The sequence below is a fragment of the Schistocerca piceifrons genome, chromosome 7, assembly GCF_021461385.2.
Source record: "Schistocerca piceifrons isolate TAMUIC-IGC-003096 chromosome 7, iqSchPice1.1, whole genome shotgun sequence".
Classification (NCBI taxonomy): domain Eukaryota; kingdom Metazoa; phylum Arthropoda; class Insecta; order Orthoptera; family Acrididae; genus Schistocerca; species Schistocerca piceifrons.
The window spans coordinates 374,736,556-374,751,165 of NC_060144.1; positions in this window are offsets into that span (position 1 = coordinate 374,736,556).

A 14,610-nucleotide genomic window follows, 5' to 3' on the forward strand; every position below is an offset into this window, starting at 1 on the left:
GTTTCACTCTCGAACGGCACGCTGGAAAAACGAGCACTTAAATTTTTCCGTGCGAGCCCTGATTTCTCTTATTTTATCGTGATGATCATTTCTCCCTGTGTAGGTGGATGCCAACAGAATGTTTTCGCAATCGGAGGAGAAAACTGGTGATTGAAATATCATGAGAAGATCCCGTCGCTATGTTCACTATGTCGTTGAAGGCGGGAATGACCCAGATCCCTGAGTTTTTCATCATTGTCTGACAACTGCGCATTGGAAATGGCAGCGGTTGCCACTATACCGAACACTTTTTGCGAATACGCTTTTTCTTGTGTTTAACCGTAAAGGTGTTGGTTAAGTTCCCCTGTGATCCCTGTTTCTTCCCTGAGTTTGAGTCCCCTCCCTTGTAGTTTTGTTTTGTCGCTTTTTCTCTTCCACAGGTATATCAAAAAGAAGAAAGTATTGACAAGAAGGGTGAGGTAGTGGCTTATTCTTCCCGTTCAGCATTTAATAATTGTTTGTGCTTGAACTTATTTGCTGATTTTCTTTTTTTAACCGATATTAAATGATGATTTGACTATAGTTGTCTGATTTTCACGAAATTACCAAGTCAATCTGATAAAAAGACGTGGTCAGCATGACAGAATGTCAGTCCTTAGGGCCCAGGCTCGATTCCCGGCTGGGTCGGAGATTTTCTCCGCTCAGGGACTAGATGTTGTGTTGTGCTAATCATTATCATTTCATCCCCATCGATGTGCAAGTCGCCGAAGTGGCGTCAAACCGAAAGACTTGCACCCGGCGAACGGTCTGCCCACGGGAGGTCCTAGTCACACGACTTTTACATTTTATTTAACAAGTCGATATACTTCTCATTTCCGGAATGCCAACGAAATTCAGTGAAAGCTAGAGAATTATACGCGAAAGATAACCACAACGTACTCACCCTACATGTCGTACATTTAAATATGTGTATGAAGAAAGGAGAACAACAGGATGTTTAACGCATCGGAAACATATCCGGCAAAGAAAAGTTACTATCGAGGAAACGGAAATTGGTACACTTGCCACAGTGGTTCGAGATCCTTGTATTAGTTCGCGTCAAGTCGCAAGGGGATCTGGCATGAGCCAGAGAAGTATTGTTCATGTTTTGCTTCGCCATAAATATCATCCTTACCATATCAGTCTCCACCAAGAAGAAAAAATAGTTCAAATGGCTCTGAGCACTATGGGACTTAACATCTGTGGTCATCAGTCCCCTAGAACTACTTAAACCTAACTAACCTAAGAACATCACACACATCCATGCCCGAGGCAGGATTCGAACCTGCGACCGTTGCGGTCACGCGGTTCCAGACTGAATCGCCTAGAACCGCACGGCCACACCGGCCGGCACCTAGAAGAATTAACTGGTACCGATTGTATGCGTCGCATTGAATGCTGCCGATGGGCTCAATTTCGGATTCAGAAGGATGACCTATATATTAATTTGATTTTATTTACTGACGAGGCTACAGTCACGAACCACGGAAAAGTTAATTTGTATAACATGCGTTATTGGACAACTGAAAATCCATGTTGGCTGCGGCAAGTTGCACACCGAAAAGCGTGGTCGGTAAATGAATGGTGTGCGATTCTGGAGGACAGAATTATACGCCCCTATTTCATCGAAGGAAATCTTTATGGTAGGAAGCACATCACATTCCTGCAAGAAACATTAGGTCTGTTATCGGGGGAAATACCTTTAGAAACACGATGGGTGTCTGACACATTTTTCGCTGATGGCTAGGAATGAGTTGCAGAGACAATTCGCAAATCGTTGGATTGGACGCGGAGTGGATGATTCGTGGCCGGCTCGTTCGCCAGGCTAGATGCCCCTGGATTTATTCTTGTGGGGATTCGTATAAGACATTGTTCATAAAGACGTTCCAACTACACCTGAAGATATGCGACAGAGAATTGTCAGAGCATGTGCTTCGATAAGTGCCGAAGTGATAAGGAACAGCACTCAGTCCATGATAAGAAGATTACGGCACTGCATTGATACCAACGGTCATTACTTCGAACACCTGTAAATGGACGTTCGTGCTAACTTTTTGACCTTCGTTGACGTTCAAAGATCTTACTGCTACACATCATTGGATTCGTCTCAATACCTGCTATCAGAAAATAAATACCAAACTAAAGCATCCCATTTGGAAAAAACAAAGTTGACCTTCATATCTCTGAAGTGACCCCACCTAGTAACAAAAAACCAACGTCATATTATGGCACCCGTTGTCCCATGCAACGTTTTATCCACAAACTTTTCAACTCCTATCGTACTTTTGGAGTTATTCTGGGTGTAAATAATTAGTGACTCATTCTGTAGATTGCCTGTAGTCTAAAGCCTTGTGGCCCCACCACATAAGGATTCCAATTAGCAACAAAACAATCGTCTGTAGAAAAGAAGAAACTGGTCAGAAGAAACGATTTTAGGCTGGATTTATAATCTGCTTTGGTACCTGAAGAGACTTTATGTCATCTGGCAAATGAAGAAAGATCATGTATTGGATACTTGACTATTGTCTGAACGACTGGCTGCTTCAATAATGATTAATGAAGGTGATGTATATTTCCTTTTGGTGCTATGGCTGTGGATATCACTATTATGATTAAACTGCGATGATTTATTTATGACGAAGTCCATTAGCGAATGTGAATATTGTTAAGCAGCATTAAAATGTCTAGGGCTCAAAGAGAAGAATGAACTAAGGGAATAGTTTTAACATCACTGCAACAAATAACGCACGCACATCGCAGCCTAAACTTCAGAGGGGAGAACAGCATAACGACCAGTTTGTAGCGAGAGGCAGTGCTTGATTTCGTGAGGTGCGTTTGAGAATAGCAGAGGCGATCCTCCCACCAACTCATTTTTCACTACAACTGGCTGAGCTGATTAATTCTTTTGAGAGAGGTGTCAGTCCTCTGGCTGAACGGCGGAAGAGATTTGACAGTCTGAATGAGCACTTATAAAAGGAGCCGGACAAAAAAGGAACTTTTCCTCGTGGAAGGAGACTACTGAAGACGCACGGCAAGAAGATTTCGACAATGGCGGGATTTAGGCAGGCACATAACAATTCCACCTTCTGTCTGACGTGGGTGATGTGCCAACTGCTATACGGGCCAAAAAATATTTCAAATGTGTGTGAAATCTTATAGGACTTAACTGCTGAGGTCATCAGTCCCTAAGCTTACACATTGCTCAACTTAAATAATCCAAGGACAAACATACACATCCATGCCCGAGGGAGGACTCGAACCTCCGACGGGACCAGCCGCACAGCTCATGACTGCGGCGCCCTAGACCGCTCGGCTAGTCCCGCACGGCTATACGGGACATCTACCTGGCTAAACGTCTATAGCGAGGGTATGACTTTGGTCATCTGATGGTGAAATTGATGGGGTTGGAAGGTAAGGCACTAACGGGCAAGCTGCAGTATACCATGAAACTTTAGAAATGTTATTGTATGGAAACAGCCAACATTCACGTATGCTATTCAGTAAACAAACCGGTGGCACATGGCAAACCTAGCTACATTTAAAAGAACATACAAATAGACGGAACCTCAGATATATGCCAAGTAATTTGAAAAAGTATGGTCGATGTTAAGCTATATGTGAACCAGGATCATATGTGACAGAAATATTAGTTGCAATATACCACCCACACAGCGACTAACTACCACACAAGAAAATACATTTAAAAGACGGAATTTAGTTTAAAAATGTGTATGTTAGCTATAACATGAAGAGATGATATTGAACGAACACAACTACCAGGCGTTCTGTGCTTTTCATAAAAAAATGCACTGCCATAATGACAATGTGTTTCGAATGTGAAGACCGAACACAGAGCTATATTCCCTGCTTTCCTTCTGCTAAGACTGCCATACCCGTCTTTCACCATTTGTTTCTCTCCAATGACCCTAAGAGTAGAAAATAGCTGGGTAATTAAGGATAATGCCAGACCAAATGGCGGTCCACTGTTGTACAGATGTATTGCGACGCGTATAAGATACAATCAGACTGACTGCACAAGCAAGAAAACGAAAATGTACTTATATTAGAATTAATTGTCTGTTCTCAGCCTTTCATTTTGTTCACATACCAAGAGGCTGCACATCTGTTTAGGTTTTGAACCCTTTCTTAATACTACACAATGGTGTGAGGGTCGGTACGTTGAGGTTACACTCTTGCTTAATTCTTAACCTCTTTCGGATTAATACACAGCAGGGTAAAGATACAGGTCTTACGATTAAGTCGAATATCCTGTATCACATCATAGACATAGATTTGATTTTGAACGAATGTCATCTCTTGTGGCACCTGAAGTCTTCTTGTATGAGGAGTCACTCTCCATCCGTCAACACTTTCAGACGAGAGTGGAGGAGTAGTTAGAGATTCAGGGCACCGCCTCACCCTCCCACAGGAGCAATACCACTAAAAGGTACCTATGATGACAGCCTGCGGCTGCAGAAGGCAATAGAAACTACTTCACTGAGAATATAAAAAATGTATCCAATGGACAAGTGGCCTGTTGCCGAAAAGTGTCAAAAGATGTGGTTTTACGAGAACGAGTTCGTTAGGACATCAGCACAATAATATTTGTGTTTTGTATTTGTGGTATTTTACGTTTGACTTGATTAGGTTCCCTACTAGCTTTTATTGTAAAATGACTGCGTGGCTTGCATGTTTGTAAAGATCCCGCACCTCTGTTAATATGTTAAAAGATCCGACGATGATATCAAGATCTGTCACAACCGATAATCAATAAAATATTTACAAGCGATCTTGGCGAACCTGATTTTTAAGAATAACATAACAATTCAGATCGTTCCTCACCGCTGACAAATGTCAAACATTATTTAATAAAACTGCTCATTTATTATTATTAGGAGACTTAAATGTAAGAACTGAGGAAGTACCAATTGCTGATACGTTGGGTATATATGCTGAAATAACGTTAACCACCATCCCATCGCGAGTATTCAAAAGCTTAGCTTTTAAAATTTTCCAAGTAATTTGTTACCCTCGGTAGCTTCCTGGCAAGAATTATACTTGATACTCGCCCCGTGAACACTAAGTTCTCGCACCTGCGCAGTTAGATATAAACGTGTGTTCCTGCGTGAGGCTCAGAGAAACCCACTCAATGACTATACTAGGTGTGTTTAGTAGCTGAGTTTGAATGACAGTGACCCTAAAGCAGAGTTTTCCAAAAATTCGTTCACAAAAGATGACGAAGGAAATATTGCAGATCTACCAGCAATAATACCTTAGAGTACATAATGTCGGTGTAGCGAAGCAGGTTAAAACCTTTAAGATAGGCAAGGTCTCCAGTCCAAATTGTATACCGGTCAGATTCCTGTCGGTCAGAGTATGTTGATACAATAGCTCCATACCTGGCAGTCATATCCAATCTCTCTCACTTAGAAATATCTGTGCCCAAAGACTGGAAAGCTGCACAAGTTACACGAAAACTCAAGAAAGGAAACAGAAGTAATCCGCTGAATTACAGACCCATATTACTAACGCCGATCTGCAGTAGGATTCTGGAACGTATATTGTGATCGAACATTATGAATTACCTCGAAGAGGATGATTTATTGACAAATAACCAACACGGATTCAGAAAATATCGTTCTTGTAAATCTCGGCTAGCTCTTTATTGCCACGAATTAATGAGTACTATCGAAAGAAGACGTAAAATTGACTCCGTATTTTTTGGCTTGCAGAAGGCTTTAAAATCATTCCTCATAAGCAATATCGAATTAAATAGAGTGCCTGTGGAGTATCATCTCAGTTGTGTGACTGGATTCGTGATTTCCTGTCATAAAGGTCACAGCTCGTAATAAATGACGGAAAGCCATCGAGTAAGACAGAAGTGATATGTGACGTTCCCCAAGGAGGTGTAGTAGACCCTCTACTGTTCCTGATCTACGTAAACGATTTAGAAGACAATTTGAGCAGCCCCCTTGGATGTCTTTAGCTTAAGCTGTCATTTACCGACTTGTAATGTCATTACACGACCAAAAGGAATTGCAAAATGATTTAGAAAAGATATCTGTAAGGTGGGAAGGTGATAGTTGACTCTAAATAATGAAAAATGTGATATCATCCTCATGAGTACTAAAAGAAATCAGCGGTTACACAATAAATCACTCTAATATAATGCTCTAAACTTAGCTAAATACTTAGATTTACGATTACATGTAACTTAATTCGAACGGTCACATAGATAAAGTTGTGGGGAAAGCAAACCGACGACTGCGATTTATTAGCAGAATACATAGAAAATGCAACAGGTCTAATAAAGAGAGTGCTTACACTACGCCTGTTCGCCCTCTTCTGGAGTATTGTTGTGGAGCGTTGAATCCACATCAAATAGTATTCACGAAGTACATTGCAATAGTTCAAAGAAGGGCAGCTCATTTTTATCGCGAAATAAGGGAGAGAGTACCAAGGATATTATACTCATATTGAGGTGGCAGTCACTAAAAATATGTTTTTCGCTGTAGCTGGGTCTTCTCATTAAATTTCGATTACCAACTTTCTCCTTATTGTGTGAAAATATCTTTTTGGCATCGCCCTACGTCAGTATAACTGATCACCATAGTAAAAAAAGAGGAGTCAGAACTCTCACGGAAAGATGTAAGTGTTCGTTTTTTCCGCATGCTGTTCGAGAGTGGAACAGTAGACAAGTATCTCAAATATGGTTCAATGAACCCTCTGTCAGGCACTTGATTGGGAATTGAAGAGTAGTTACTTATTTGTAGATGATATTGGTGCTTGTTTATTTTCTTTATTCTAGTCTTTATATTTCTGTTCCTTTTGGATCTAGATCAGTTGCAATAATACAAACTCGGACGAAGGACAGAGTCAACGGATTCCGACATAGTTCGAAGAGGAAAATTATAAAGTTGTAGGTGGTAAAGACGGTGAAAGAGAGAATGTGGGATTTCCGAAAGAGGTTGTGAGCATGACACACATGCAGACCAAGACCACGAATATAAGGATCCTCGTGAAGAGCTCCAACCATCAGAACCAACCAATAAAGTCAAAGATACCATCTCATTACAGAATTTACCGTCGCATAATTCCTTTATAGTCAAAAACGACAAAGATACGGAACTTTCACTTTTATTTGCAAGTGGAAAATGACTCCTTACCCAAAGACTGTTAAAACTCCACTACATAATACAGCCACAACACATCAAGGTCGACAACTTGTAGTGAGTAAGATTAGTAACCCTTCGAAATCTTGGTTATTATTTACTGACATAGAAATATGTGACATCAAAGCAGGTAAGTTATGAAAGACAACGAGACTACAGGCTAACCAATATAATTCAGTTATTCAGTTAAAAGCTTCATTTGACGTTGTGTATATAATAGGGCGCGATAAATCGTCAGTTACTTCCATTGATGACATTTGCATTACTGATGGAGCTGCCCTTGGTTCTGTCGTGCTGTAAAGTCTATTTCAGCTTTTGCTTAACAATGTTCGTATTGATGACAGTCAAACCTTGGTGAGCGAATTCTAACAGAAAATTTGGCATCGATCACATGGTTATAAAAAGCGTTTGTGACTGGTTGCGAGAAATATTACAGACGCAATGATTGTGTTAGTTTAGGGGAGGTGGTAGAGAGTTTATAAGGTTCATGCAGGTTTCGTGAATAAATGGCCAGCAGACCTGTAAAAATGGAATAAAGCTGTTTTCTTTAGCAAATGCAGTTACATTTTAGACCACAAAATTCTAGCTTGGTGTTTGTAAACAGCCCGAAAAACATTTTTATCAAGACAATTCGACCAATGTCCTTATCAAGAGGTTAACTGTTCCGATGTGAGGCAATGGGACGAAATGTAGCCATGGATAACTGGTTCAAAAGCGTTCCCTTGTTGGAAGAACTAACTGAGAGATCACAAATTGACAGAGATGGGAACAGTTCGAGGAAGTAAACCAGAAATTCGACGTGAATTCACGCAGACGGGTTTGTTAGAATTTTCAACGATTTTAGGATTAATAAGCAAAGAAGAACAAACCAATAATACTTCTTTCAACACTGCATCACAGTGACATAATACATAATAGTACCCAGGAAACTCTTTCAGAAATTATAAGTTTTTACAATAAAACGAAAGGGCGCATTCCTGTCGTCGACAAGCCTACTCACAGCTGTTGTATTGCCAGAGTTTTCCACCAATGGCCGAGACAGCTGCTATTCTTTATTCTGGATTTGGTGCACTAAATGCTTATGTAATACAGAACACAGTCAATCAGGCAAACAAAATGGAGCGTAAGGTTTTCCTGCAAACATTTGTATTTAATCTGTGTTTGCCCTTAATTGCAAATTAAAAGGGACTATAACGACTTTGCGTCGTGAGTTGAGACAGTGCATTGGGTGGAGCATACGTCCACTTAAGAATATGCCACCGATTGATAACGAGATGATATATGAAAGAGTTGCATTTACTGTCAGAGTGGAACAAACAGAAAATTAAATTTCTCATTTTTTTAGGGGAATATAAGCCCAACTCATACCAAAACCGTATGCACTGACTGCGTTCAAAAAAGAAAATTAGGATCACTTAGGTAAGTGGTGGTTTATATATTTTCATAACGTATTTGGATAATTTTAAGTCTGTGTCGACGTCAGATAGTTGTAAGATCGAAAGAAATTAGTTAACATTAAAACAGACGTGTCCCAAAGAGGAAAAAATATTTCTGGTTATTCAGTCTTCTTATTCTTCTTCTTCTTCTTCTTTCGCTTGTGCCTTTGCCCGCAGGTATGCAGGGTTAATCGGATTTGGCAATGTTAAAATAAAAGTATAAATAAATAATTAATTTTCAGTTATCTCGTTTGATTTCATTCTATTACCTACTAAAACCCATAAAATAATACTTGATATTTACATTCTAACACAAATGGGATGCAGTTTATTTTCTGATTGTTTGATCATGCAGCACGATCCTCATCGTACAAAAAAGGTGCAGCAGGTAGTAGATTAAACGGCAAGAAATTAAGAGCGTTTGCTACATTTAGTCAACTAAAAATTTCACCGATGAATTTCACTTTGATACTGTGTGTGTGTGTGTGTGTGTGTGTGTGTGTGTATGTGTGTGTAGAGTTTCACAAACTATACTTCCCAATTTAGGTTCACAAATCAATTTCTTTATTCCTCATTACCCCTTTTTCTTTTTTTCTGCTCACCTGTATACGCTGATTTCAGGGGGAAGTGGTTCCGTCTTCAGGCGTATTGCAGCGTTTCAGAAATCTAGCCAAATCTTCAGAGTATATCACCTCGTAATATAGAGCGCGAAGTAACTGTTTTCAAACCAACGAGATCGACCACACCTGACCTACCGACACAGTTGAATGAAACCGCCTTTTTTGTAACTTTATCAACATCATTCAGTCTTTTAAACAGTAAAAAATTCTGCAACTTGAAATTTGACAGTCTTCATGCAACAGGGAAATTAACCTCTCTCTTAGCACAGCGGTCTCGGATACAAGTCCAGCCCCTTAGGTGGCTGTAGACATGATATGGATTGTAGGTGTCCTGCAAAGATGAAAAAAATGATAAGATCGATTGTAATATGGGTGTAAGATATATTCTTACAAGGCTGTGGAGTGCAACAGTGGTTGCCGCACGGCCTAAGGAGCTAGCTGGAAACAAATAAATTTATCCCTAGGTCTCTTGTTGTCCCACAGAGTGCTTCGTATTTTGTAGCCAAAGCGATATTTATGGAACAGAGAGTCTCCGAAATAAACTTGCTTATCAAAATTTCTGATACCACTCAGGAATACGTGCCGTAAAGCAAATCCTCGGAGTATCTGAAAAACCTAGAAGATGCAACTACGGGAATGGTGTTCTCACACATTTAAGAAGCTGGACACACACATCCAACGAAACTCGCGCTATAGGCGGAGAACATTGTACACTGTAGAAAGTTTCCAATCTAGAAGGGGAGCCCATGTCCCCATAATATACTCCTTGTGAGGAGATGTGCCCTCTATCGAAGTTCTGCGGTCTTTCTCTCCGCGAAATGGAGAACGAAGTAGGAGGGCGGATAGAAAGTGGAACGGAGGTAATTTAGCAGCAGGCTGATGCGACTTGGTTATCCCGGATCCGCCGGGTAGGCCGCGGGCCGAGGCGGAAAGCGGGCGATGGCGCCGCAGGGGGTGTTATTGGAAAGCCGTGTCGAGGGCGCGCCTCATTTACACTACTTTGCGACCGAACAAAACCGCTCTGCAGGGCTCACCTTTGCGCAGTTGGACCTGTTGCTGCTAGCAAGTAGCCTCCGAGCCTGGCTTTCCGCTGTCCGCTGACATGTTACACGCAATACAAGTAAGCGTACGCCATGGCAGCTGGTTTTTCACACGAATATAACAGTCATTTTACAATAGACATTTATTCAAAGCTTCCCCTTGCCGCAACACTCAGTTTTCACAAATATAGAAACAGACGCACGTGTCATGTCATGGTTGCAGTTTTAGTACGTTGGGAAAGAAAGCCGTGAGTCAGCAGTAGCATCGGCTGCTTCGGTGTCTTCCCAATGTCAGTCTCTTTGGTGGTTATTCAGGTTAGGAATCGGATGGTATACCGAAGAGGCTAAGTCAGCTAGACGGACGGAATGGCTAACCATTTGGATTCGTAGGGCCTTTAATCTGGCAATCGTAAATTGGGACGTGAGCGGAGGTGCATTTTTCGGTTGGTCAACGGTCTCCTTCAACTGGTCTTGAAGTCCAGCGAAACGCTCTCCGGTTGTACCATTCCCCTGACCTAGGTAGTTAACGAACGAAATGATAGTTTCGTCCCAGAAAACGGAGCCTATGACTTCATTGGAGAATTTCTCTATGGTGAACGTCTTCTGTTGAATGAACTCCTCTGTGGCACCACTATTTGTTTCCGGGCTCTTAAATATTGAGTCAGGTCTCACACTCAGTCAAAAATCAACTTAAAAAGCTTTGTGCAATTGTTGTGATGTAGTAACTGTACCCCGCTCTTAATCCATCCCAAACATCCGCGCCAGCAGCCAAATGTTTCTCTGTTCCTTTTCCTTAAAGCTGGTCGTTGAACGCTATGATTACCCTACACCTACATCAGCAGACCAGCTAATGACGTGTGGTGCAGGGTACTTCTGATCCGCGTTCCCTGTTCTGTTCACGAGTGGTGCTTAGGAAGTGTGATTGTCGGTAATTGTCTGTATTACCTCACATGTATCTGGGTAGAAACAATATGTTGTCCAACTCTTCCCTGAAGCTTCACTGGAATTTCAATAGTAATAAAAAGAGAAAAAGCGTCTTATAAGCCATTTCCTTTGTGCATGAGCAACATTTACTTAATTTTCTTCCTATGAACCTGAGTCTGGCTTCTGCTTATCCTACTATTTGTTCTATATGATCGTTCCAATTAAGGTCGCTTTGAATAGTTACTCATAGATACTTTACGATGTATTGTTTTCAGCACGTTGTTATCAGTAGTATAGTTGTACAGTAGTGGATTTCTTTTCCATTATATGCACAATATGTTACATTTATTCATGTGTCTGGTCGACTACCAGAGCTTGAACTGTTCATCAACCCTCTTCAGGTCGTTTTGCAAATCGATATTATTTTCTGGCGTTCTATTTTCCAATAGACAACCGCATCATCTGCGAAAGTCTTAAACAGCTTCCGATGATTTCTAGTAGATGTAGGTTGTAACAGTAATGATCTTGTAATACTTCATAGGGTACTCCAGAAACTACATGCGTCAATTTTGTTTCCTTAAGGGCGACGTGTTGAGGTGTATCAGCAAGGAAGTCTTGAATCCAATCTAACCCCGGCGCATTACTCGTTAAGCTCCTTTTTTCCACTAAGCGGCAGTGTAGGACGGCACCAAAGGGCTTCCTGAGGTCACGCACCACGGCGTGAGTTTGAGCTCCCCTGTCTACAGGTCTACAGGGCTATGTGTCTCATGGAGGAACAGAGTGAGCTGAGTTTCATAAGATCTCTGTTTGCAGAATCCATGTTCGTTCTCCAAAATCGTCGTAGTTCTTGAGCATAATAATGTTCCGTAATTCTACAATACATTGACGTCAACAGTGCAGGCATGTATTTATGAGCCTCTGCCCTACGGCCCATCTGGAAAAGGGCCATGATTTTTTTTTCTTCTAGTCACTAGGTACCCTTTGTTGCTCCATCTATCTACGATAAATAGCTGCTCGAAAGGGAGCATGTTCTTTCGAATTATATTTGTAGCAACTTATAGGTATCTGACCAGGTCCTGATGCGTCTCCACTACCAAGCGCTTGTCGCTGCTTTTCTATTCCGCGATCGGTTCTCTCTATATCTGCCATTTCGACTTCCATACGAAAACTGAAAGGAGGGGCCGTATCATGATCTACAGCGATGAAACAAATTCAGAACATCGATTTCGTATTTCGGATCTCTCTCTCCGTTATTATTAAGAACTTGGTGGCACTATAACACAAATGTGGCAACACAATAAGCAACATCAAATAACATTTATTGACAGTGTGTTAGAAATGGTACTTAAATTTGCCACTCTTTGATGGGTGGCGCTTGATGTCCTGCATCTTGTCCAGTGAACTATAACTTTGCTCTCTCTTGGCCGTATTTGGGATAGTACATAAGTATCACAGATAGTTACGCTAGTGGACACTCTGTCACCGATCGCAGTTTTCCGTACATAGCGATTCTTACGTGAAAAGTAGTCTCCAGAACATTATGCTGAGCTATTTGCTGAACTGGACTTAACGTCTGACCTTCTGGTGCTGAAATGCCTTAGTTATTCCGCGCCATTCGGCCGACGGATTTCTGTGTCCACCAGTGAAACGCTGAATAGAAGTAATCCGCGGTTTACAGCGTTCCCTGTTGGCTGCCCACACTATTTGCGGACATCCAAGACGCGCCTAATAAAGCAGAAAGAGGTTCCGGTTTGTAAGCGCCAACTAGTGGCTGCTGTAGGAGCCTAGAGGTGCCAGGAGGATGTTTGTGCCTGTGTGGTGTCGACGTCTCGCGTTGTTTGTTGTGTATCTCTTGCTTGGTACACAACAGTAGCACAAAAATGTACGAAAACAGGTTTGAATAACTAATACCTTCTTCTGTTCACTATATCTCAAAGTCCACTTCCTTCATCTCTAGGATATTGCTATTAATGGAATCAATATGGTTCTGTCCGCCTTCAGCATTTCGTTTGTCTTCATGGTGGATATTCATCAGTCCTCAGGAAGCAGCTAATCTACAACATCGCCTGCGCCTGGTATGTTGACGCTGCCGACAACCCACAGCACATTTCATCCTCATTGGTGAAACTCAAAGTCCTGACACGAGACAACCAGACTTTGCACTTCTGCCCTCCTCTGTAGAACATCTCAGGAGGAAAATCAATACAAACCTTAGACGCGATTGTTCCTCTGACATCTCAGGTACTCGCTTGTATTAAAAGAAGTTGTGAAAATACGAACCATGTGACATTAGTACAGTTTCAGCACAAAATACCAGCCTTTCATATAGCATCAAATTCTGTAGTTTCAGCTCCAACTAGAATAAAGCCGAGTTAAGAATTTTCATCCCACACGTACAAGGTGATTCAGCTGTCCCTGCCGATGTCGTTCTATGCAACTCGTAATATTATATCTGGCCTCCATAAACCACGGTCGAGATTTTCATATTTCATCGCTCGCTACGCGAAAACTATTAGTCCTACAAAAAAAATGAACAGGATCTTTTTAAAGGAAATTTAATTTACGTAAACTATGTATTCGAATGCGATTTCGATGGAGGCCGTAGTTTTCGAGGTTTTAAAGAGAAACGTGCAAAAGTAACCTTCAAACGCACCCCCACCCCACACTCAGCCCCCAACCCGTCAGAATATCCTAACTAGCCATAATCTAGTCTGTTGTTCGTGGCACTCCCTCTTACCACTATACAAATATTTGCGACTGCACGAATTATTTCCCACATTAGAACTTTCCAGGTCTTTACTTTTTGGACTTATTGCGTTACCGGCTTAGTCGACCACTTACAGCTTGTAAAGTTGACGTCTGTGTAATATGTACTTAACAATTTTGTGAATTTTAGCAGCATTAAACAAACAATTAAATCGTTGTATACTCTAGGTCTTCGACTAAAAAACTACTGTTGTTGTAAGGGTTAAGTTTGGATCGAATTGTTAAAGTAATTAGCCTTAGCGTAACCTTTACAAAATTGGTTTTTCGTTCGCCACCGTTAGGGACATATTTAAACTAAAAATGTAAATGAAGTAGCGCAGTATGCTGATGGTGTAAGAACATTAAATGTCGGGAATAGTTCGTGTACTTTTTTTTTACAGTGGTAGGGGGGAGTGCCTCACATAACATACTGGAAATCCTGATTGGTGCGTCATAGTGTGCTTTAACGTCAATTTTTACGTTTATCTTCAATATCTCGATAACCGTATCGCTGTACAAAATTTTAGTCCATTAAATTTCCTACATTCAGGTCCTGTTCATTTTTTCCTGTAGGACTAACAGCTTGTGCGTAGCGCGAGAGAGAATATGAAAATCTCACGCGTGTTTTATGAATAACAGGTATAATATTGCGGGT